The following is a 24,062-nucleotide window of genomic DNA, read 5'->3' as shown; positions in this document are numbered from 1 at the left end:
ACGGTGTTGGCAAGTTTGGTCCCTCCCTAAGACTTCTCTCCTTGGCTTGCTGACTTCTTGTTGTGTCTTCATGTGACCTTTTTATGGTGTGTCTTGTAATAAGGACACCAATCCTATTGGATTAGGGTTCCACACTTACTGACCTCATTTAACCTCCTCAAAGTCTCTATTTTCAAATATAGTCCTTTTGGGGGTTTGGATTTCAACATATGAATGGGGGGCATAAGTCAGTCTGTAATATTTAATCTCAGGCTTGCTTTTATATATATAATATACATACATAAATGTTTACATATTTATACATAATACATATATTTACATATACATAAATGTTTTCATTTACATATAATACATGCCCCAAAATGTTTCATCATTTTGATTGGGTGTGTATTGTATACCATGTATCTACTTTACTAGAACAAGAGTTGCAGTTTCATTTGGCTTATGAAATTCAGTTCATTTATAATCACAGTTTCACGTAGCACTTCAGTGAGGATGGAAAATTAACTTTTCTAGCTGAATAAAACCAAACATGGCAACAAATTTGTAGTTCCTAAAAGAGCTTTGTAAGTGATTTTGCATCACACATTGCATTTAATTTATTCCAGCAGACATTAAAATATCTTTTAAATACTCTTTTTTCATAAGATGTTCACAATTACCAAATGGAAGAGCCATCATATTATTAAGAGCTCAACATAATTATTAAGACTAGACTATATTGAAATCAACCAATTCCATTAAAATGAATACATTGAAAGGATTCTCAGAGAAATGAGAAGGAATGGTTATGAGGTATTGAAATTTGAGTTCATTAAAGGTAGTACGTTGTTGCCATGGTTTTTGTTTATATGTGCAAATAGACAAAAGCTGGTAGCATTGCATTTTAGAATGATTCCATATTAAGTTCATGCATCCCTACAAATATTTGGCAATTTTGAAAACTATATCTGCATGCAAGTCACTTTTGTAGTGTTTAGGACTAGATCTCTTAATAAAATACCCTGCCCACATGGAACTTCATTCTAGCCTAAAGACAAGTAGTAATTGAACTCATCCTTTAGTTTGGATTTCCCCTTTGAGACTAGCCCTAGACCTTGACAGATGCTTATTGGTATTCGACACATAAAAATAAATCTATAATTTCTAAGCCATGAAGTGTGCATATAATAATTGTACTCATAATGATGTCAGGGCAATATCATGGCCTACCTAATCTATATGGCTAAAATAATCAGTGAAGACAATTCAGCTTTAATTTCTAAATTACTCTAAAAAGTAGCCCAAAATGCAAGAGGCCATCTGAACAAATGGTTAAGAAATTAATTTTTGCTTTCCTTGACTCAGTTCTTTGCTATGTAATAACTCTGTGATATGAGGTAATGTATTCTATTTTCACAAAACTCAGATGTTTTCTGTGTAAAATGAAGTCAATAGGAACTATATTAAAGGGCAACTCTGAGTATGATGGAAGTTAATATGTACATTGTAGTTAGCATGATGCCTATCGTGTAAGATTCATTCGTATTTGTAGTAGCTATTATTATTGCTGAAATGTTGATGTGTTAAAGAGGGATAAAAGTTTCTATCTGGGGCAAATTTATTAAATTTCATATAGACTTCTTTTAAAATAAAACTCATTCCATTGTGTATGGAAACTTTCCATAGATGACGATTATAATTGCGCTGTCCTAGAAAACAGAATTATTTCTTAGAAGCATATGTTCAAAATTCAAGAACATTTTGATGTGTTGCTTGTGAGAACATTTTCTCCAACTTCAAATTTATTTTTGATACATTTGTATTCTCCAGGTTTTATTTGTGTTATTTTTGAAGAGTAAAAACATATATAGAGTTTCTCACTACTGGAGTGCCAATTTACAGATAATCGTATATGTATAAATGTATATATTTACATAATACGTATGTTATCTATGTATACATAAATATATTTATTAGCTATACATATGTACACATGTTGCTATACACACATATTTTATCTTTCATCTGAGAGGGTGTAGATGTAAGAATTCTCCAGTAGCAATGAGTACACTTAGTGATGTTATTTTGGCTTCTAATTTCCCATTCTTCAATAAATGGAAACAGTGCTTCCTGAATAAATGGCTGCTTCTAGCATCAGAGGAGGAAATACACCCTATGAGCCTAGATGTAATGCCAGGAAGTAGGGAATGAAGCAAAATACCTATAATCATGGGATTACGTTGAAGAGACAGAGAACCAACTGAAAGAGGTCCCAATGGCCAAAGGTGGAGCAATTTGAAAACCAAAATAAATTAAGTGTATTGAGTTATAACATAAAGTATAAAATTAACATCAATGAGGACATATTGGATAAATAAATGATTATTGTATTGATTATTGTATTGCAAATAATTTAGATACTCTGCCCTCAAAGAATGGAACATAATTCTCATTTCTGAAGTGTGGCCTATACACAGTGATTTCCTTCCAATAAATGGAGAATGGGAGGGAGGGTACAGGAAAAAAAAAAAAAAAAAACTTTACAGTGGAAAAAAACAAAAATGCTACCTCAGCCATGTGGTCAAGGTCAACATCAGCATTGCTAAATTATATTGATAGTACATACACTGGATATGATGAAAATGTCATGTCCCCTGTGTGGTCTTCCTTCTCCAAATCACAGACTCCTATGTAATAAGAAAACATAGGCAACACTCAATTCAGGGACAGTTTGAAAAGATACCTGAACAGTGCTCAAACTGTCAAAATCATAAAATCAGTAAAATTATGAAAATCTGTCAACAGCCAAGAGGAGCCTAAGGTGACATGACAACTAAACAATGTGGTATCCTCGATGAATTTCTGGAAAAGAAGACATTAGGTAAAAATTAAGCAAATCTGAATAAAGTATGGAGGTTAGCTAATAATTAGTTAATAATACAGCAATTTTGATTCACTAACTGTGACAAATAGACCATACTAATGCATGATGTAATGATAGAGCTACTGGATATAAAACACATGGGAACTTTCTGAACTAATTTCACATTTTTAAATCTAAAACTACTCTAAAAATGAATTTACTAATATATAACCAGAATTTTGAAAAATTCACCTGGTTTAGATGGTTCAGTAATAAAATGGTGGTGTTTCTGGAAATAAATACACTCAAAATTAAAAGTCTTTGTACAGAGTGAATGTAACTATACCTTTTTTTTTCTTTTCAAAATTCTCTAAGTGTTTGAAACACTTACCCAGTGAATCAAAATAAAAGCAAAGAAAAATAAAGGTATTAGAACCTTTTAAAAAGTAATTCATCTGGGGCATGTGTATGGCTTAGTCGGTTAAGCATCTGACTTTGTATCAGGTCATAGTCTTGCTGTTGGGCTCTGTGCTGACAGCTCAGAGCCTGGATCCTACTTTGGATTCTATATCTCCCTTTTTCTGCCCCTCTCATGCTCCCATTGTCTTTCTCTTAAAAAAATTTTTTTAAGTAATTCATTTGATTCATATCAAATTCATATCAAATGAATACAATCATTTACATTTGACCTAAAGCTTACAAGAAAATGACTATCTTTATTTACCTCATGATAAACATGTAATTTTAAAATAAGACTCTTAAAATATGTCATGACTGGTATAGAACTGACAAATCAGAGCAGATATTGGTAGTAAAGAGCATTCATACCTCCATAACACCTAAATATTAGATTAGCACTCCTAAATGTAAAATGTCAGTCCATCCCAAAGACAAAATGTTTAGATTGAGTACCTGAAGTTTTGCTATGTTTCATAGAGGAACGAAAATTATATTATAAAAATGGCTGTACTGACAAGGTTCCCAAATCAGCATACTCCAAGCCCCAAATCTGTGGCACAGATCTAAAGAAAGCAATGAGGAACCATTACTCTTCTTCCTGACCTCAGTGTTCCACTTCCTGTCACTTGGGAGCCCCATTGCTTTCTGACTATGACATTTAGTACATATCTCCTCCCTTGGACAGATTCCTATTTATCCTTCAAGAATTGGTTCAAAAATCACTTTATTCATGAAGTCTTCTATGAAAACACCAGAGTTAGCTGTCCCTCATCAGTGTTTTTATATAGTATTGTGTTTATTTTTTTCATTTCATCAACAAATATTTACCAAATAGCTGCTATATTCTAGGTCCATATTTATATCTCTGTACCCTCATTCCTTGAACGGTACGACAGTCATGTCTGATTATCTTACTGGACTCAGACTTGGTGATCTTCTTGTAAAATGAAAGAGAGAAAGGAGTCCCTACCCACTTCTCACAGCCAGCTGTTTGTAGTACATCCTTTATTTACCAGATTTGACAAATGTGAAAAATGAGATACCAGAATGTAGGTAACATGTCTGAGGTAAAATTTTCTTCTTTATCCTTTTAATACAATTCAATATTGGTATTTAGCTGATTTTCAGTACCTGGGATAAATCCTACTTAGTCTAGTATAAAATTCTTTTTGTAAATTTTTGGGTTCAATGTCCTAAAACTCTGTTTAGGATTTTTCATCTACTTATAAGAGATGTTGGCTTGTAGTTTTCCTGTAATATCTTTATCTGGTTTTGGTATTGGGATAATACTGATCTTATAGGATGAGTAAGAAAATGTTCCTCTGGCTTCTATTTTATGGGGGATATTAAAGACCTATAAATTCATTCTTTCTTGAATATTTGGTAGAGATTATAAGAGAAAAAATCTGGGCCTGGTGCTTTCTCTTCTTGAAGGATACTTATTGTTTGAATTTCTATAGTAGATGTGGTCTTATTCAGATTACTATTTCTCCTTGTGTAAATTTTGATGGGTTGTGTCTTTCAAGTATTAGTTCATTTCATTCAAAGTATCAAATTTATGATCATAAAATTTTACATAATCTGTTATCTTTTAAAATGATAGTATTCTTGGGGTGCTTTGGTGACTCAGTAGGTGGAGTGATGACTCTTGATATCGGTTTAGGTTGTGATCTCAGGGTCATGAGGTCAGATTCCTCATTGGGCTCCATGCTGAGCCAGGAGCCTGCATGGGATTCTCTTACACATACATTCTCTGTCTCTCTCTTTCAAAATAAACTTTTTTTTTTTTTTTTTAATGATGGTCCTCTTTCATTTCTGATATTGGTAACTATGTCTTCTCTCCATTTTTGTTCCTATCCTGGATAGAATTTTATCAATTATATTACTGTTTTCAAATAACTCTGTTTTTGGTTTCATAGATATTCTCATTTTACCTATTGATTTTTCTCTACTTCTTATTTTAAACTTCATTGATTTCTACCTTAAGCTTGTTATTTCTTTCTGCTTTTTTTTTACGTTTATATTGCTCTTCTTTCTCTAGTATCCTAAGATGAAAGCTAACATTTTTGGCTTTAGAGCTTTCTTCCTCTATACTATCAGCATTCACTGCTTTACATTTCCCTCTAAGCACTGCTTTCACTACATACCACAAATTTTGGTAAGTTGTATTTTCATTAAATTTAAGTTATTTTAAATATCTTTTGGCATTTACCACTTTCTGTTATTGATTTCTAGTTTAGTTCCATTGTGTCCTGAGATCATGCTTTGGATGACTTCAACTCTTTTGAATTTGCTGAAGTCTGTTTCATTTACTTGCAAGTGATATATCTGGCCGAATGTTCCATGTGAGCTTGAGAATTATGTACGTTCTCCTGTTGTTGGGTAACTATTCTATAAATGTCAATTAGAGGCAGTTGATTGATAGCCCTTCAGTTCAACTATACCCTAACTAATACTCTGTCAGCAAGATCTGTCAATTACTGATAGAGGTCTGTTGAACTCTCCAGCGATAATAATAGAGTTATTTACTTAATCTTGCCATTCTATTAGTTTTTGCCTTATTTACGTTGGTATGTTGCTGTGAAGCACATACACATTAAGGATTGTTAAATCCTCTTAGGAAATTGACCCCTTTATCATTATGTAATGCCTCTCTTTGTCCCTGATGATTTTCCTTGTCTGAAGTCTGCTTTGCCTAGCATTAATATAGTTACTCTAGCTTTCTCTTCATTAGTGTTAGCATGGTATATTTTTCTTCAGCCCTTTCTATATAATCTATCTGTGTCTTTCTATTTAAAGTGGGTTTTCTACAGACAACATAGAGTTCTTTTTTTTTTTATTCACTTGTTTTGTTTTAAATAGTTACATTTATTTTTTTTAATGTTTGTTTATTTTTAAGAGAGAGAGAAAGAGAAGGAGCTCACAAGAGAAGGAGAGGGGTAGAGAGAGACGGACAGAGGATCTGAAGCAGGCTCTGTGCTGACAGCAGAGAGCCCAATGCAGAAGTCTGAAGTTTAACCAACTGAGCCATCCAGGCACCCATAAGAGTTACATTTAATCCATTCATATTTAAAGCAATTATCTATATACTTGGATAATTCTCACCTCTTTCTGTACTGTTCTCTATTCATTGCATTGTTTTTCTTTTAATCTTCCATACTTTTTCTTCCTTCTCTGATTTGATTAATCATTTTTTATTATTCTGTCTTCTCTCATTATTTGTTGATATTTTGTTTTATTTTTAAATTTTTATTTTACAGAGAGAAAGTGTGCAAGTGGGGAGAAAGGAGCAGAGGGAGAAAAATAGTCTTAAGCAGGCTCCATGCTTAGTGTGGGGCCCGACATGGGGTTCAGGCCCACTACTGTAGGATCATGACTTGAGCCAAAATCCAGAGTTAGACACTCAATCAACTGAGCCACCCAGGCGTCCCTGTTTTCTCTCATTTTTTAATCAAATTATTTATACTTCTTTTTAAAAATTATTTTAGTGATTGCCTGGAAGTTTTCAACATACATTTATAACTAATTTAAGTCCACTTTCAAATAAGACTACACCATTTTATGAGTAGTGCAAGTACTTCATAACAGAACTTTTCAAATTCATCTCTCCATCTGTTCTAGTATTGTTATATCTATTTCATTTATTAATATGCTATTATTATCAGTATGTCTTGCTGTTATTTAAAGTTATTGAATCAACTATGTATAAAAATTTATCTTACCTTTATTCCCTTTCTAATGCTCTTTTTTTGGTGTAGATTTCAGTTTCTGATCTTCATCGTTTTCTTTCTGTAAACTTTTTTTTAACATTAAACTTCTTTAAATATATTTTTTAAAGTCATGTCTGTTGATGATAAATATTCTCACTTTTTATTAGTTTCAGAAAATCTTTATTACTCCTTCACTTTTGAAATACAGTTTCCCTTTGTACTTAATTCTAGGTTGGTGATTTCTTTCAACATTTTCAGCATTTCACTCCTTTCTCCCTTTGCTAGCATTGCTTATAGAAGTCTGCTATGAATCTTATACTTCTTTCTTCCCAGGTAAGATGTTGTTTTTCTGTCTGTGTGTGTGTTTCAAGATTTCTCTTTGTCTTTAATTTTTGTAGTTTAAGCAAAGTATGCACAGTTAAAGGATTTTTGTTATTCTACATGGAATTCCCTGTGTTTTGTTTTGTTTTTTTTAATCTCTGTTTTGGTGTCTGCCATTTTTGGAAAATTCTTAGCCATTTTCACTTCTTACATTATTTTCCTTCCTTTTTATTTTTCTTCTCCTTCTTGTATTCCAATATGCATATATTTTGCCTTTTGTACTTTCCCTACAGTACTTAATTTTCTCAGTTTTTTTTTTTTTTTTCGTATTTTTTCTCTATGCATTTCAACTTGGAAAGTTTTTGGTAATATATATTCAAGCTCCTTGATTCTTTGATCCTCTCTGTCCAGGCTGTTCATGAGCTCATTAAAGCCAGTCTTCATTTCTGATTATGATTTTTAGCATTTACTTTGATTCTTAGAGTTTCTGTCTGTCTGCTTACATTACCCATTTGTTGTTGGTTACTGTACACTTTTTCCATTAGTTCCCTTCACACATTAATCACACTCTCATTTAATTTGCAACCTGATAAACTCAAAATGTCTGCCACTTCTGAGTTTGATTCTGTTACCTGGTTTGGCTCAGACTATGGTTTTACTTACCTTTTAGTATTTGTTGTAATTTTTGTTACATGCTGAACATGTGTTTTTTGGAATAAGAACTAAAGTAAATAGGCTTTTAGTGTGAAGTCGTATGTGTGAAGTTGTATGTTTATCTAGCTATAAGGCTGTTTTTATTGTCTGGTGTAACTATAGGTGTTAGGGCTTTAATTTCCTCTGGTGTCCTTGATTTTTGGTTGGTTTGTTTGTTTCCTGTGTTTTCTTTAAAAATTTTTTTTAATGTTTTATTTATTTATTTATTTATTTTTTGAGAGAGAGAGAGAGATAGTATGAGCAGGGGAGGGTCAGAGAGAAAGGGAGATATAGATTCAGAAGCAGGCTCCAGGCTCTGAGCTAGCTGTCAGTACAGAGCCCGATGTGGGGCTCTAATCCACAAACTGTGAGATCATGACTTGAGCCAAAGTCGGACGCTTAACCAACTGAGCCACCCAGGTGCCCCTTCTTTTGATTTTTGAATTAGTTAAGCTTCTCCAGAGAAAAAGAATGTGTGAGAGAGAAAAAAAAACAGCAGAGACAGAGAAACAGAGACAGAAACAGAGAGAAAGAAATGCTTAAGGAATTTATGTTGGAAATTTTGTTTATTTTTGGTTAAAGGAATTGGCTCACAGTTACGAGGACTAGCAAATCCAAAATCTCCAGGGCATGCCTGCAGGCTGGAATTCCAGCAGGAATGGGTATTGCAACCTTGATTCCAAAGGCTTTTGACTCTGTGTCAACTCTGAAAATTATATTCTTCCTTTATCCAATTTTATTATTGTTTTTGTTATATATATATATGTATATATATTTAATTTTATTTGAATATAGTTGACATACAATATTAGTTTCATGTGTACAACATGATTTGACAATCAAATGCATTATGAAATGTTCACTGTGGTAAATATAGTTACTATCTGCCACCACACAGAATTATTACAAAATTATTAACTATTACCCATGCAGTCCTCTTCATCAACATAACTTGTTTGTGAATATCAATTTCCTATATCCATCCCTTCAGCTTTCCCAGAGTTAAGGTCTATTGATTTTCAAAGACCGATGTTATGATAGCTCGTTTTCCACATGCCAGTTTCCAGAGCCAGGGGTGCACTGTGTTGGGCCGGATCCCCTCACTCCTCAGGGAGGATCTTTGTGCCTGCGATATTCCTTCCACTTGTGGTTTGCTGCACCAGAGGTTTGGTTCTGTCTCTGCCCCTTTTACCCTTCTTAGTGTGGCTTTTTCTTTCTGTCCCTTGCTGTGGAAGAGCTGTTCTGCTTATCTTTCTTCATGGTTGTTGTCAGAGTGAGAGGTATTTTTGGTGTATACATGGGAGGAATTAAGCTCAATATCTTCCTACTATGCCATCATCCCTGCAGTCTTTTTTTATTGCTGTTTGTTTAGGACCTTTCTGGACTAATTGTATATTGGATGTATTCTTTGTTGTGTGTATTGTCTGGCCTCTACGTGATTAATTTCATGAAAGAGAGATCTACTCATACACCTTGAACTAATGGGTTTCTAGGACTTTGCTGAGTGGATCTGTGTGTGGGTGTGGGTTGTGTTGTGGTACAAATTCACTGCTTTAGCCAATAGTTTAAGACTGTGTCATAACTTTCACTTACTGCTTATGTTAAGCCTCAAGCTAAAGAAGAAGTTAGAGCACTTTTTCATATCTCTTTTGGGCATGTGCACAGTCCTAAACATGAACACGGCCTCCTAGATTTCTAGAAATATTAAAAGTTTTTCAAAGCATTTTAGTTCCCTCCTCCTCCCTTTTCCCTTTGCGGAGCATCCGCTAAACCAATGACTCATTTTATTGATGATTCTATTGGACTCTACAGCCTCTGATCATTTTTTTCTACGGTTTTTAAAAAATATTTTAAGTTTCTTTCCTATTAACATAATATGTGATGTCTCTATTTTCTAATAATGGACCAGATAGCTATGTGCTTAAATCCCAATGTTTCAAGAGTTAAATTATTAATTAATAAATAAAATATAATTATATACCAATTATCAATACAGTTTATTGAATGTCCTTATTCATTTTACATTCTTGAGCTTGTTGTCTTTAATCATAATAGTAAGCTTCCTTTTAATCCACTTAAATTTTGCTTTCTGTATCAACTTAAATTTTTATTAGCTTTAGTAAAAAGTTTGGTTTTAAATAATGACAATTTAAACAATTTCCTAATACTTCACCAATGTAGCTATAGGCATCTTGTTTTATTATAAAATTAAGTTTTTAAGTGTCATTCATGCACAATGCCCAAGGAAAAAGTAATGAATGTATTTGAGTATTATCCTTGATTAAATTTGTATATTTTATTAGATTAGAAGCAAAGCTTTGCCAGTAGGCACATATCATTCCATGGGAGCATGGAATGGCCTTCATTTTGTGGAAAAGCTAGTTTTGTGTTGAAGTTGCATTTCTTTTTCTTTTAATCACTCTTTTTCTCTACCTGTTGAAAATTTTTAGCAATTGTGAGTCACTGAATAAAATGTTTAACATATGAGAAGAAATTAAACACAATTACACTTTTTAACCCTTCATATTATTTCATGTTATCTAGGTCTCTTGTTAAGTAACTCGGCATTCTTTTTTTTTTGTTTTTTTGTTTTGTTTTGTTTTTTTTTGTTTTGTTTTATTTTATTTCTAGGAGAGAGAGAGAGAGAGCGTGAGCAGGGGAGGGTCAGAGAGAGAGGGAGTCTTTGACTGAAACAGGCTCCAGGCTCTGAGCTGGCAGTCAGCACAGAGCCCGATGCGGGGCTCGAACCCACGAACCGCGAGTACTTGACCTAAGCGAAAGTCGGACGCTTAACCGACTAAGCCACCCAGGCGCCCCATGTAACTCGGCATTCTTAAAAAGAGTTTCTCATATGGACCAATCTATATCATGAACCTCTTATAAAAAGTGGAAAACTGACAATTTTCAAATTCTTGTGCTTTTACTTATAAATGTAAGCTTAAATATGGGTTTAATAAGTAATCTAAAATAAACATTGGAGTATTGATTCTGCAATATATTAATAGATATTATGATCAAAAATTCATGATAGATCATCAAATGCATCTTAGAAATGTTAGATTAAAAATATTAAGGTTTACTTGCGGCAGAAATTCTCAGCACATTTGCAAAGCTTAAGAAGTAAGTTATTTTAGTTTTATTAACCTGCTGATTTTCATCTTGACCAAAAAACATCATCAAATATTTTTATTAGAGGTCTAGAATATTGCTAATTACTAGAAGACTGAAGATATCCATTTTTAATGTTTACCCAGCCAATTCACAGAAGCTACTTAAATCAACAATGGTAAAATACATTTTTTAAAACATCAGTGAAATAGAACAATGAATGCAATGCTATGTACTGAATATTACCAGTTTCCTATTTTACCCCACCACTCTGTCTGGGACACAAAATGACTTTCCTTACCTTGGGCCAACATATTAAAATATTTTCAACAATGATTTAACTTCACTGAGTTTTTTCAAGGCTTTTAGTAATATTTCAAGGTTATCAAGTTATGTTCCTGGGCCTTATGTATACTTAGGCTTTGACCACCTCTGTAGCCTCATCTTGCTTCATTTTTGTTTGTTCTTCTATTCCATACTCCTCTAATAACCTATTTATTATAGAAGGCTAGCTCCTCATGGCTCCTCTAGGCCTACTTCTACTGAGTCCATTGAATCAAAGTGGGAACTAGTCTTGAATTGGTTTTGTCCAATTCATTTTCTTTGTAAAGTGCTGAGTAGAGAGAACTTTAATTGTAATTGGATCAACTGTTGTCTTTCATATAGTGTGAAAAATATTTAATTGTCAAAATACATGTATATTGCTGTTATACATACTACCTATATAATGCTATGACTCTTTACCTGGAAATGTAAAACCCAGGGCAACAGTAATAAAAAGGTGGGGTGGGGGCAGTGAGGCAAGATTTCCTTCTTATTATTTTTTAGCATTTTATTATTATTATTATTAATTATTATTATTATTTTACCATTCTAAATTATTTAAGTCATCTCTTGTCAGAAGCAAAGGGTTAAAAAGTCAGTCTACAGATCATCATTTGATGCAAGTACAGAAATGAGCTTAAAATCCCACGCATTTTACTGGCCCATGTTTAGAATAATGGTCCAAACTGGTGGTGTGGTCCACAGTGTCAGAGCAGTGGTCCAGGGTCCAAGTTTTCTTTCTTCATATCATTGTGGGTTGAAAATGTCTTTTTGTGAAGGCTGTGGAATAGAGTATGGTTGCCATTTTTCCAGAGAAAGAGCTTGGACCTGATGCAGAGATGAGGGTAGGTAGAGAATGTGGGTTCTTGTTCTCTCCCTTATGTGACTTCAGGAAAGCAGTCAACATATTGACTCCAACTCCAGGGAGCTTGATGAAGTAGATGAGGACCTTCCATGTGCATAGGTGGCCGCGGTCGTGACTGGAACCCACTGAGTAGCTCAAAAATCTGGGACTCAGCTGCCACCTCCAGTATGACTTAAGCTATCATTAGCTCTTAATTTATACAATTATTCTAGAGATTAGACATAAAATATGTATTCCTGATTGAAAGAGGAATTATCAAATTTAAAATTGCTATGGCAATAAGCAAGTTATATTCCTTAGAAAATCAGTGCAATAAAACACATATTCAGTAAGTTTGGTCAGAATTCAGAAGAAAATCATAGAAACTAGAAATGATGAGGGAACCATTGAGAGAGAGAAATGGACAGTAAAATCCAATCTGCATAAAATGGCAACATCAGAAGCAAAACTGGTAAAATGTTGAATTAAAGGACTACCTTGTTAATGTGAAAGAAGAACCCAGTTGACAAATTTATTTTTTTCAAAAAATTTAATTTATAAGGGCGTCTAGGTTGCTCAGGTGATTAAGCGTTGGACTCTTGATTTCAGCTCAGGTCATGATCTCACGGTTTGACTTTGAGCCCCATGTCTAGCTCTGAGCGGACAGAGAGAAGCCTACTTGGGATTCTCTCTCTTTCCCTTTCTCTCTCCACCTCTCCAGCATTCACACTTTGTCTCTCTCAAAAATAAATAAACTTAAAATTTTTAAAAAATATATTAATTTATAAAACTTCAAAAGCACCAAGCAAAATTGATGAATTTTCACACTGGCTACTTTTGCAAATTACAGAGGATTTTTTTTCCCTTTTATTTTTTTAAATTCAGGAAGTTACATAACAATTTATCAGTTACTGGGTTCAGGCTTCTTCCACTATTTCTGAAGATACACATCAAGATGAAGCTGATATTTATCAAACATTTGATCTGATAAAAACACAATGCCACTATTGGAAGAGAAATTTCCTCTGCTGAATGAGTAGATGGAGGTAGACTGAAGGGGTAAAAACTTAAAATTATTTTTAATTAAAAAAATTTTTGTTGCTGTTGTTTATTTCTGAGAGAGAGAACCAGCGTGAGCAGGGGTGGGTCAGAGAGAGAGGGAGACACAGAATCTGAAACAAGCTCCAGGTTCTGAGCTAGCTGTCAGCACAGAGCCCAATGTGGGGCTCGAACCCATGAACTGTGAGATCACGACCTGAGCTGAAGTCAGGCGCTTAACCAACTGAGCCACCCAGGCGCCCCTTATTTAAAGCAAATTTTCACCTCATGAAACTGAGAATACATGAAACAATGATGATAGAAATTTTGATTAACCACAGATGTGACAAACTGAATTTTAAATAAATATGTACAGTTCTCCAAAGCAACCATTCATCTTCTTGAGGCCAGCATTGGGTATTAAAACTCTTTAATATACTCCATCCCCTACTACTATGATAGATTATACACTCAAGTGCTTGGAATTCTTTAGAATCTTGCTTAAAGAAACCCTCCCTCTCTTTTTTCCCCCTTCCCCTATGTTCATCTGTTTTGTTTCTTAAATCCCACATATGACTAATCATATGGTATTTGTCTTTCCCCGACTGACTTGTTTCGTTCAGTATAGTGCACTCTGGCTCCGTCTATGTCATTGTAAATGGCAAGATTTCATTCTTTCTGATTGCTGAGTAATATCCCGTGTGTGTGTGTGTGTGTGTGTGTGTGTGTGTGTGTATACACACCCCATTTTCTTTATCCATTAACCAGTCAATGGACATTTCTACTGTTTCCATAATTTGGCTATTGTTGATAATGCTGCTATAAACATTGGGGTGCATGTGTTCTTTCACATCAGTATTTTTGTATCTTTTGGGTAAATACCTAGTAGTGCAATTGCTGGATCCTAGTGTGGTTCTATTTTTAACTTTTTGAGGAATCTCCACACTGTTTTCCTGAGTGGTTGCACCAGTTTGTATTCCCAACAGTGTAAGGGGGTTCCCCTTTCTTCATATCCTTACCAATATCTATTGTTTCCTGTGTGTTACTTATAGCCATTCTGACAGGTGTGAAATAGAATCTTACTGTTGTTTTGATTTGTATTTCCCTGATGATGAGTGATGTTGAACATCTTTTCAGGTGTCTGTTACCCATCTGCATGTCTTCTTTGAAAAAATGTCTATTCCTGTTTTCTGCCCATTTCCTCAGTGGATTATTTGTTTTTGTTTTTTGTTTTTTTTTTTGTTTTGTTTTGTTTTGTTTTTTTGGTGTTGGGTTTGGTAAGTTCTTTATAGATTTTGTGTACTAACCCTTTATCAGATAAGTCATTTGCCTGTATCTTCAATATGTACACTTAAATAGCAGATGGCTCTTTTTATATAGATCTTGAAATACAAATCAAAGTAAAACTCAGATGGAACAAGAACTTAAATGTATAGAGCATTAAATCCTGAAATTCTATAGTAGAAAATAGAAAAATATGAGCTACACTAAAAGGAGACATAATGGTTTGATTAAATGTCAAAAATTTCAGGGCTTCCGGGTGGCTCAGTTGGTTCAGTGTCCGACTTTGGCTCAGGTCATGATCTCATGGTTCATGAATTCAAGGCCCACATCTGGCTCACTGCTGTCTGCACAGAACCTGCTTCAGATCCTCTGTCCCCCTCTCTTGAAAATAAACATTTTTTTAAATATCAAAAACTTCAAAAACTGAAAACGTTTCAAAATAGAGAACTTCTGCAATGCGAAATAATATAGTCAAGAGGTTTAATAAAATACACAGAAGATAAATATTACATTGAACAACTGTCACAAGCAATTCAAAACAAATAATGTAAGTTAATAAATATAAAAAAAAGTTCAAACTTCCTAGAATTCAACCAAACAATTTAAAATTAACATAAATGTTTTATTTATTTATTTATTTCATAAACCGTAAGTATTGAGACTGGTAGAAATATAAAGATTGGACTAATATCCTTTGTATTGCTTTGGATCATACTTTTTATTTGATAATAAAATTTAGAAACTTTTTTTCACTTCTTTATAGATTTATAACTTTTTCAGAATACCTTCATAGTCTTATATACTCTGTATTCTTCATCACTTATTTGCCATTCCTATGTGGACATTGAGTTGTCCTCACTTGGTTGCTTTACAAAGAGTTCTGTAATGGACAACCTTATCCATCCAACTTTTTTTATTGTGTTTTCTGAGCACTTATCCATTCTTCTGGGACAATCTTTCCCTTTTCCCAAACTCCAGTTGAAGAATCACAAGATTGGTCACTTACATTTAGAGCTTTGCATTATTTTACTGACATGTGCGTTGTTACATCTGTGATCTCAGATTCCCCCTCCATTTGGTCATATTACATTAACAAAATCATCTTCTCTTAGATTTTCTATTTCTACTGAAAATACACTTATTACTTATTTTTCATTTTCCTTTTGTTGATAGCACTAAATTACTGAGAAAAGACCCCAAGAAACAACTTTATTTTTGCCGTGTATAATTATAAATCAGTTTAATTTTTAGCTGTATTTAGTAATATTGGTTCTTTTTTGTATTATATAAGTTAAAACTTGGGATACTTACAAACTATCACAAGCACTAGGATATTAAAATTACATATTACTCTTTGCTCTTGAGATTACATCTGATAAGCATTTGTGTTTTCTTAAGGAACCATATGTATAAATAGTACTCTGTTAGCCATGTTGTCCTTGGTAAAATGTCTTTGCAGATCCTTTGTCCTTCTTTGAATTATTTTTTTTTTTTTGGTGTTAATTTGTATAAATTCTTTATGCATTTTGGATATTAATCCCTTATAGGGTATATAATTTACAAATATCTTCTCCCATTCAGTAGGTTGCCTTTTTTGTTTTGTTGATGGTTTTTCTTAGTGTGCGAAACCTTTTTATTTTAGTGTAGCCCAAATAGGTTTTATTGTTTGTTTGTTTTTGTTTCCCTTGCTTGTGACTCTTCAATAAATATGTTGCCAAGGGCAGTATATAAGAGATTACTGCCTATGTTTTCTCTTAGGAGTTTTATGGTTTCAGGTATCACATTTAAGTCTTTAACCCATTTTGAATTTATTTTTGTGTGTGATGTGAAAAAGTGGTCCAGTTCCTTCCCTCCCTTCCTTCCTTCCTTCCTTCTCCCTCCCTCTCCCTTCCTCTCCCTCTTCTCTGTGTAGCTTCCCAGGGCTATGGGTTCCTAGGTGTGGTGTCTAATCTTTTGTTTTTCCATGCTTGTGGTGTCCCTCCTATTTGGGGTGTGTCACAGCAGGGTTTAGTTCCCAACTGCATCTCCACCCTTCCTACCCTTTTTGATGTGGCGTCTTTTCTGTAATTAGCCATGAAAGGTCTGTTCTGCTAGTCTCTAGGCCATTTTCATAGTGAGTTGTATATATGGTAGCTATTATCTTGGTGTGTGTCTGTGGGATGGGATGAGGTTCAGGATCCTCTTAGTCTGCTATCTTCCCAAAAATCCTATCTATGGTACTTTTTGAAATAACATTACATTATGAACATTTTCCATGTTACTGAGCATTGTTGAAGGTATGTTAGTATCTACAAAATATTCTGTCTTATGAGTACCACATTAACTTACCTGTACTTTTATTCCTTGATGTTGAATGTGTTTCTAATTTTTCCTATCCCAACAAATTCTGTAATAACCATTTTTCTTTATTAATTTTAGTCAGTTATTTTATTCCTTTAAAATGAATAATTTTATAATTATTTATAATGTCATATAAAGTATGCTGTGATCATTCAAAACTATAGAGAAAACAGTACACCTAAATATATTAGTGTTTAAGAATCATAGCATATCTAGGGGGATTTTAAGTAAATGAACTTTGTGATTAAATTTAAGAACAAAAGCTCAACACAACCAGATATTATGTGCCACCTAATATAAAAAAATAGGAAATACAACACATCAACTATGAAGTAAACTTACCAAAGAAATCTAACCCTAATCGAATCCCTTCCCTCATTACCAATTTATAGGAGAAACACAAAGTCAAAGAAATATGTTAAAAATAAAACGTATAGAAATACAAACAAAAATACAGAATTTGTTAATTCTGTAAGGCAAATGACTACCTACAAACAAAGACAAACTTCATGGGAAAAGAGAGGAAAAAGAAAACTGTGAATACAAGAGAAACATCAACCAAGCTATCAATATTTTGTGCCTGTTGGAATCCTGAGTTCAATAAACCAACATCGACAGAGACATCTTGGAAATATATCCATGAACTAGATTTTTAATATGAATGATGTATTATTAAATTTCCAGGTCAAAAGCTAAAAATGTTTTGTTTAGTTCTTATGCCAACATTGTTTTAATGAAATGTTATGATGTCTAGGATTGGTTTCTGTACCAGTGAAAGGCTAAGGGAAGTTGGTATAGAACCAAAACATGATTGCACATGTGTTTATAATTGCTGATGCTTTATATCATATATGTGTGTGTGTACATATATATGCATATATACACACATACATATATACACACATACACTTATATACATATATATGTATTATATATATATATATACACACACACACACACACACATATATATACATACATGCATATATATATTTACTATTTAAAATGCCACAAAAGAAGGGCACCTGACTGGCCCAGTCAGTTAAGTGTCCGGCTTCAGCTCAGTCATGATCTCATGATTCATGAGTCTGAGCCCCAGCCCCGCATCAGGCTCTGTGCTGACAGCTCAGAGCCTGGACCCTGCTTCACATTCTGTGTCTTCCCCCTCTCTCTGCCGCCTCCCCCACTCACGATCTGTCTCTCTCTCTCTCCGTTTCTCAAAAATAAATATTAAAAATAATTTAATGCCACAAAAGAGAGGAGTAGTAAATGGGTTTAACATTTAGGCAGGTCACATATAATACAGTCGGGTGTGTGTGTGTGTGTGTGTGTGTGTGTGTGTGTGTGTGCCTGTGTGTGTGTAGAGAGAGAAGATTTGGGGAAAGGAATAAAATTATCAGATTCACAAGTTAGAGTACAGCGTTATGAATGTAGATAAGAATTAGTCCAGAAGCAAGGAGACCATGAAGTCCTTCCTCATTTTCTAAATTCCCAGTTCCCATACTGGCACACTCTTATGTACTGTAATTTCTCTACAGAATGATAAGAAATATAAAACTGAAATGGGACAAAGGGATTTCATAGTAGGCAAGGAAGCCTTCATGTCTTACAGTAGGAGTGCAGAGAAAACCAAACATGAAGCCTAAGATGTATGAGCTTGTGTAATTAACTTTGAAGGAAAATATACTCTCAAAAATGCAGATTTGTTATACAAAAGACTTTGCCCCCATTGGGAAAATCTAGGACTGTAATACATGGAATCTAGACATGCAGGTAGTTGTTCCTAAAGATTTTGATTCCTCTAATTCTATGGAACCTTCTAAGCCTGAAAAAATATTTCCCTTTTTCTTATGTAAGAGCAATCATCTCAATAATCAGGAAAGACAACGTGCATACCATTTAACATATGCCCTCACTTTCCCTCCTGGTGATTTGGCTTCTATCTAGGTTTAAGTTGTAACAACGAGCTGAAGATACACTGAACTTGATAAGGAAAGAAAGTACTGGGGCACCTGGGTGGCTCAACTGGTTAAGTTGGTCTCTTAATTTCAGCTCAAGTCATGATCTCATGGTGAGTTGGAACCCCACATTGGGCTGACAGCATAGAGCCTGCTTGGGATTCTCTCTCTCTCTCCCTCCCTCTCTCTCTCTCTGCTCCTTCCTTCCCCCATGTGTGCACACATGTTCTCTCTCAAAAATAGATAAATAAACATTTAAAAGAGAGGGAAAGTACAATATTGAAAACCTTTTGACATATATTTGTCACCACTTGGGAAGTATGAGTGGCACTTGATTAGAAGATAGTTTATCAGATGGTTGGAAGATGAAACGAAATAGTTTATGTACTTGAGAATACTCTCTGGAGATACATGATTTAGCATCCTAGAAAGAAACCCAGGAGATTGTGTAGGGTAAATAATGACTCCCAGTGGCATGGTACACACAATGGCCAAGCTTAGCAAAATCACAATGTGTAAAATGCCACAACAGACAATGGATAAAAAGATTAGAAAGTTCAAGGAAATGGACATGCCAGAATGGATATAATATGTACAACCAGAAGATGAACATGATGACTCCTTGGGGACATTCCTTGGGAAAACTAAAAAGGCACATAGAAGACCATGTTTGAATATCCTGGTGAGAAAAGCAGGAACGTCATTAAAAAAGTCAGTATGGCTCTACTTTTCAATCTAGGACTAGTGATAGGAAGGACTGTTCTAGAACTTGTCTGGCTGAAAACAATGGCTATGTATGGACTTTGACACTGTAGAGTCCAAGTGGCAAGTCTTAACTGTCAACAAACAGCTCGTACTTAACCACAGATGTTGTGATGACTAGCAGGATTGAAGCAGCAGCCCTGGGAACCCAATCCAAAGGGACTTATAGGGCTAGTTAATAGAATATGACCTCTTTAGGGGCAAAAGAGACTGGTGGAAAGTAATTGTAACTATTCAGCTTAAACCAGCAGAATAAATCAAGGTTGGGTGTCTGGGAACCTGAGGGTGGCCATCCTAATTAAAATATCATGATCCCTTGCACAGTTTCCAGACTTGAGCCCATTGTTCAGATTTAGATCCCAGTGAACATTGGTTTTTCAAGTGGAACAACACCATAGCGCTGTAGTATGTACACACAGTAATGATTTCTTCAGTTTTTTTTCCTCAAAGGGGATTATAAACATTTACTCAATTGACTATAAATTGGGAAATGGCAGCCACCCACATATTTTTAGCACTTGATAGAGCTGAGTTTAATGATACTGAGCTGTGGGTACTTTAAAACATTATTATGGGGGGGAGGGGGGCATATGGAAGCCAGTTTATTAATAGCTTACATTGACTACCTGGTGATATTCTCCCTGAACTCTGAATGTTTAACTGGTATTACATACTTGGAAGTTAGCACAATCTCCAAATTGGGTCCTTGGTTGTGGATAACTACCAAAAGGGAGAAAGCCAAATGTAAGGACGTGAAACTTCCTTCCCTGACCAAGTTATTTAAAATAATGAAATGCATCTGTATATATTGCAGAATTTAGGAGGTTCCTGCCAGCTTTATGTTTCTGATAGATGCAAGTATGGCGGTCCTTATCATATCCCCACTTAAGTTACTAACATTGTCCCTGCAGAATCCAGATGGGGCTTGGGAGATGACTGTAGACCATTGAAAGCTCAGTCTAGTAGTTGCCCAGATTGAAACTTCCATGACAGATGTGGTAAGTTTGTTAGAAAAGATACAGCCTCAGGTTCATAGTATATGGTTACTGATTTGGCATGCACATTCTTTTCTATTTCTAATAAGAAAAAAGGGGTCAATAAAAGTTTCTCTTCACTTAAAATGTACAATAAAGACTCAAACTTTATCCTTGAATAGTAACTCCCTTTTGCTGTCATATAGATAAAAGGGATCTGGACAATCCAAAGATTGGAGAGATCATCACACAAATCCATTGTTTTGAGGATAGCATATTGATCTATTCAGTTAGCTTTCACTCTGAAAGTTTTGTAAGACACATCTACCCTAGAGGATGGGATAGTTATGGTGGCAGAGATGGAGGCCAATAGCATGGATTTTCATTGACTAGAGCTGACATAGCTATTGCTACTGCCAAGTGTCCAACATGTAAGCAACAAAAGGAAAACCAATCTCCCAAATGCTGTAATTTCTTGATATATACTATCTACTTGGTAGCAACTTGATGACTTTGAAACTCTTTCATAACTGGAATACATTCACATTCTAGATAAGGGTTTCCCTTTTTAATCTGATGAACCTCAGCAGAACGACCCACTATCTCACGGTTTATCAAATATTTGATCCATTAGTGTTAAGGTCTGTAATAAATTGCGCCAGATTTCATAGTAAAGGAAGTTTAAGCATTGGCTCATGGCCAAAAACTCTACTGGTGTTTCCAAGTAGCACACCTTCCAGAGGTGACCAGATTGACAGAGAATGGCCTACTGGAGACACAGATGAAGTTTCACCATGGTGGCTACACTCTACAAGCTATCAGCGCTGTTGAAGCTTTTGGGCTCCAATGAGTTTGCCTTAGCAACGTAGACTATTGCAACAAAATACCACAGACTCATCGACTCGGTGGCTTAAAGGACACAGATTTATTTCTCCTAATTCTGGAGGCTAGCATGTCCAAGATCAAGGGACCAGCAGATTAAATTCCTGGTAAGAGTTCTTTTCTTGGTTTGCAGATGGACATATTCTGTGTCCTCACATAGTTGAGAGATAGAGGAAGAGGGTTAGGAAGAAAGAGAATACACTCTGGCTCTTCTTCTACTTACATTGGCACAAATTACATCCTACTGATCAAGGGGAGATATGGCTTCTGTTACATGCCAAAGGCATGAAAGAATGTGTGTTGATTCTACATGATCTATTTGAGTATCTCTTGGTACTCTCTTGCCTAATTGTGGCTGTTTATGGGCAGGTATAATAATCTTGTCCTAAGAAAGTTACAGTGACTTGTCTCTCAGATTCTTTTGTCATGAAACCAGCTAAGCCATGGAGGCCACCACAGGTGGTAGCTAATGGTAAGAGGAAAGGAGACCCAGGATATCTGTAGCAACGAGGCCTGTAGCACTTCCCACTAATCTCTCACTCAGCAGAAAATATGTAGCCAAGTAGATCCAATAAACACATGGGTTAAATATGGAGAACTGCTGTTATGTCCTCCTTTCAGAGATAACTTGATATACAATTCTGTGAATTTTGATCTGAAAATCACCTGCAACTGTCAATTCTCCTCTGATCTACCTCAAATGCAAAGAACTACCCTACCCAAAGGGTCTTAATTCCTCCTAAGGGAGTTCACATTTGGTGAATGGGTGAGGGGTAAGGTGGTTGCAAAGATCTGGCTATTTTAGCCTGACTGGAGATCTTCTGAATGGCAGTATTTGCCCAGATATCTCTGTGGGATGAGATAAAGGTTTCTTAGGACTGTATCATCTAACTCCTTTCTTGAGTCCAGTCTTGCTGCAGGAGTTGTTCTTAAACATTTTGTACTCCAAATTCCATTTCAGCATATGTTTCTGAACTTTTAGAAAAACCTAACCTGCAGCTTTATTTACATATATAAATGTATATGTATGCATGTAACACATAATCTTTATGACAAATAAATTACATATTCAAGAGACTCTTCTGTACTTTTCCCCCTCTTAACTACATATCCTATTATTTTCATTATACATATATTACATATCCTATTATTTCCCTTACTCCTTTTTGTAGCAGCATAAACCCAATTGCATGGATGTGCCACAGTTAATTCCACTAGTCCGTACTGATAGAGAATGGGGTGGGTTATTTACAATATTACTTTAAATAATACTGTATGTAATCACGTAAATTACTAATTTGTGTTTTAGCAAGTGTGTCTCTGAAATTATTCCTAAAAAGGGTGGCAAGGACAAGGGGTGGATGTACTCTTATTTTGTTAGGAATTGTCAAATTTGTCTTCCTTCAAAGGCATACCAGTTTGCATTCTTAACACTTACAGATTTTCCCATATCCTTAACAACAGATTATATTATCAAGATTTTGGATTGCTGCCAATCTAAGTGATCAATGATATCTCAATATTATTACATTATTGATTTATCTTTGTATGATAAATTTATTATTTTTATTTCTTTATGTCTTGTGGGTATTTATTTTTCCCCTCAATTTTTAGGGCTTTTCCATAGATTAGAGGTACATTAGATTTCCTGTTATTTAAATAGCAAAATTTTTTCAGTTTTTTCTTTGTGTTTTTTATCTTATTTTTTTTTGCCATGCAAAGTTTATTATTTTTATTTTTATCTACTCTATCAATATTTTATTTCTTTTGGATGATGAATAATATATTTAAATTTTATGTACTCTCTTTTTAAAAATAAATTTTACCTCTATACTGATTATTAGGGCACTAGGACATTTGGAAAAAATACTTTCTTGAATGTATTAAGTATGGATCCAAGTATGTCATTTGAATTGTTTCCAAATGCTTATCAAGTTTGAGTTTTCAGTGATGTCTCTTAAGCCTCTTTTTTCTCCAATCTGAGGTACACTTCTGCATAATATTCCTGGTTCATTCTTGCAGTTAATCCCTCCTTTTTCATATTCTTATGTTGTACAGATATATTACTTATGAACCTTAAAATTTTTAATTTGTGTTATTCTTTCAAAGCATTGAACGTTTTCTAACCTTCTTTAAACACCTTATTTAATCATTTTGAAATATGTCACAATTTTCCTTTTATTTTGTAATGTCCTGTTTTATTGTTATTATCTTATGGAATGAGGCTGGCTAATTTCATATTTTTCTGCTAGTATGTTTGTGTGGGTTTCAAATGTATTCCTATTCTGCTACTTAATGTTTCAAAGAAATGGATATCATAGTAGGTGTGGTTAATGTTATGAATCAACTTGGCTCAGTTTCCCAGACATTTTGTGAAACATTAATCTGGTGTGTCTGTAAGAGTGTTTCTGGAAGAGATTAACATTTGAATTGGTAGACTGAGTAAAGCAGGTTGCTTTTTCTAATGTAGGTGCCTCTCATTCAATCAACTGAAAACCTGAGTGGAACAAAAAAGGCTGAG

This window comes from Hyaena hyaena, unplaced genomic scaffold, assembly GCF_003009895.1.
Source record: "Hyaena hyaena isolate Hyena2069 unplaced genomic scaffold, ASM300989v1 scaffold_625, whole genome shotgun sequence".
Lineage (NCBI taxonomy): Eukaryota > Metazoa > Chordata > Mammalia > Carnivora > Hyaenidae > Hyaena > Hyaena hyaena.
This window is presented reverse-complemented; position numbering follows the sequence as displayed.